Source organism: Alligator sinensis, unplaced genomic scaffold, assembly GCF_000455745.1.
Source record: "Alligator sinensis unplaced genomic scaffold, ASM45574v1 scaffold2410_1, whole genome shotgun sequence".
NCBI lineage: Eukaryota > Metazoa > Chordata > Crocodylia > Alligatoridae > Alligator > Alligator sinensis.
In genome coordinates, this window is record NW_005843863.1 from 1 (window position 1) to 3569 (window position 3569).

Sequence of the window (3569 nt, forward strand, 5' to 3'; positions counted from 1 at the left end):
CATCCGGGCCTGCCGACTTAAACGCATCCAGTTCCTCCAAGTGACTCTACACCATCTCAGGGTCTACGCATGGCAGTCTGGCGCCTTGTTGCTGCCTCTCTACAACCCCAGTGAGAGCCTTGTCTTGCCCCTCGCTTAGGAACACTGAGGCAAAGAACTCGTTGAGGAGTTCAGCCTTGTCCCCCCTGTCCGGCACCAATTGCTTCTGGCCACTGAGTAGAGGTCCTATTCCACCCTGGGCCTTCCTTTTACTCCCTATCCTTTTACTCCCTCTCTATATCTAAAGAACAATTTTTTGTTATGCTTAACTTGGGATGCCATCCTCAGCTCCATGGTAGCTTTGGCGTGTCTAACTGCCTCCCTACAAGCACGAGCAGAGGAGGTATACTCCTCTTTAGTAATCTTTCCCCGTTTCCACTTTTTATATGCCCCCCTTTTAGCCCGTAGACTGCTCTGGATTTCTCTGGTCAGAGAGAAGAAAGGAGCCTCTTGGCCCCTTTCCCCTTTTTCCTCGCATCGGGATCGTCTCCCTCTGTGTCCAAAGGATCATTCCCTTAAGGCACAGCCACCCTTCCTGGGCTCCCAACTCTTTAAAAGTCTTAAACAGGTTGGTCTGGCATGACCTGCCCTTAATGAAACCATACTGGTTGCCCTTGAGCATCATCCCCGATGCCAACCTGTCACAGATGTGCTCCTTGATGATCTTCTCAAAGAGTTTCCCCAGTTGCCTGGGTCCTCCCTCCTCCCTTTCTTAAAGATGGGGATCACATTGGCTATCTTCCAATCATCTGGCACCTGGCCCGAGCACCACGAGCGCTCGTAAAGCTGTGCCAAGGGCCCTGCAATAACCCCTGCTAGCTCGAGGCATTCCCCTCGAATCCATCTTGAAACACGGTGGGGGAGTCCCGGTCCCTGCACAAGAAAACGAAGGTGAAGAATTTGTTAAAGAGGTCTGCCTTCTCCTCTGGCGTAACCACCAGATTGCCCAGCGCATCTTGCAGGGGGCCCACGTTTCCCGGTGCCTTCTTCATCCTTCCTATATATTTGAAAAAGCACTTTTTATTATCTTTGATCTTGGACGCTAGTCCTAGCTCTATGTCCACCTTACCTTTCCCAACAGCCCTCCTACAGGCCCGAGCAGTGGAGGTATACTTTTCTTTGGAGATAGCCCCCCGATTCCACCAGGTGTACCCCGCCTTTTTGGCAACCAGGCATTCCCAAACGTCCTTGGTGAGGCAGGGAGACTTTCGGGCACTTGCCCGCCTTGCTTCTTGTTGGGATTGTCACCCCTTGGGCCCTGAGTATCGTCTCCTTAAGGAACGACCAATCATCTTGGGCACTGAGTTCCCTGCCCTCGAGAACCCCAGCGCCTCTCCCACCAATCTCCTCAACTCGTTGAAGTTGGCCCTCTTGAAGTCTAGGGCTACCGCCTTGCTGCAGGCCCTTGACACCCTGCGCTGGGTGATGAATTCCAGCAAGCGATGATCGCTCCAGGTGGTCAAGGACCTGGAGCCCCCTTACCAGATCATCGCCTGTGGCCAGGACCAGGTCCAACAGGGCATTTCCTCTGATGGGACTGTGCACCTCCTGGATTAAGCGGAGGTCCTGTATCTTGGCCAGGAACCTCCTGGATCGGTCTGACCTGGCTGACTGCTCCTCCCAGCAGATGTCGAGGTAATTTAGATCACCCATGATAACTACATCCCTTGCCTTAAGTGCCTCTGCAAGCTGGGCCGAGAATTCCCGGTCCAGCTCCTCCCCTTGGTTGGGGGGTCTGTAGTAGACCCCCACCATTAAATCCCTCCCCCACGACCCCCTTGTATCTTGACCCAGAGCACTTCAGCTTGCCCCTCCTCCGACCCCATTTTGCTGGCAAATGTGTATTGCTCTCTGACATAGAGCGCCACACCCCCTCCCTTCTTTCCTTCCTTCTCTATCCCGCCTGTAGAGCCTATAGCTCCTAATGCTCACTGCCCAGTCGTGGGATGAATACCACCACACCACGCCACGCTTCTCTACACTTTGAAATGCCCATTGGGAGTAAGCAGCGGCACGCTTCAAGTTGCACCGTGCACTTGGTCTTGCATTGGCCCCGATTGTGTGGAAGGAGGTTGAGGCTTTGTGCTAGTTGTGCAGTTTGATATGCAGCAGGCAAGGGTTTTGCAGGTTGTTTGGTTTGCCTAGTTAAGCAATGGATCAGAATAGACGTGACTGAAGGCAGTGTGTAGGGTTGTTGAGCAGTTTTTGGTGTTAGTGTAGAAATGCAGGTTTGTGCTCCATTCTGTTTGTGACTTGGCTGTAGCTTGCTTAGGCTGTAGCTTGTGGGGACATTCCTTTGTCCAAACGATCATAAAGGTAGTTGGCGTGGCTAACATCAAATCAGTAGGAACAGGTAGGCCTAAGATGTGCACATTCGCACAGTGAATGGTCTACAAAACTTCACCTCGTGGCTGGGGCTTTTCTATGCTGGGATTTGGCCACAGGCCTTTCCACGGGCCAGGCCCCAGGGAGGGTATGTGGGCAGGTGGCCTTCCCTGGGTCCCCATGTATCCGCGCTCTGCAGGACACGGCTGTCCAGCTCCCTGAGGGCTGCTCCCCAGCCCCAGGTCTCCCTGAGAGCTGGGGGGCCGGGCACGGTGCTGCAAAGCACAGGCTGGGGGTCTGGATTCCCTTGTGGCTGGAGGCCTCTGAGCCCCGCTTCTCTGCACCCCTTGGCTGGGGTCGCACAGGAGCTGGGACCCCGCAGTGGTCCCTGCTGAGCAGCCGGAGAAGACCCTTCCCCGCAGCCCAGGGGGGACGTGCAGCGCAGCACTGCTTTTTCCGGGCAGGTCCCATGCCCGGAAACAAAGCCAGATCCCGGCCTCCAGCCCGACGTCTCTGGACTAGAGCACGGGCAGCTGGAAGAAGTCCTCTCTGACATGGCAAATATGAAGGCCCTTGGCCCGCAGTGTCTGGGCAAGCGCCGCTGGGGAAAGCAAGAGTGAAAGCCAGGTCCAGAGGACGCTGGCCCTGTGTGGAGTCAAAGCCACAGGCCCTGCCTGACAGCACGGGCCCTTGGCCACCAGGCCATGAGGCAGGCAGGGGCGATGGCCTTCCCAGGGCTCCCCTTGTAGCGGGGCCAGTGCGGGTCTGCAGGGGAAGAGTCAAGGAGGCCTGAAACCAGCCACGTCTTGTGGTGCACAGTGCAGGGTGTTTCCCTGTAGGTGCTGAGGATCAGCGTTCAGGTCCCATCTTTTTCCCTTTTGTGCGGAGTCGCCTTCCTCCTTCAATGGAGGGCCTGGACGTTGCGTGTCAAAGGGACCAGGCCCGGAGTATCTTTCAGCCTTCCCCAGTAGTTTGGAGGTAAGGGTGCTACCCTAGGTGGCAAAGGTGGTGGGTTCAAGCCCCACTGTGGTTGGAGCCCTCGGGCCTTGTCAGTCGTTGGTGAGTTCCTGGTGCCTGTGGCTGGGTGCAGGCACAGGAGGTCAAGCAGGGCTGTGGCCCAAGTGTGGGGAAGCTGGGATTGGGGCTGAGGGAGATGGGAGCAGGAGAAAGTGGGAGGAGGAGGAGGAGGAGGAGGAGGAGGAGGC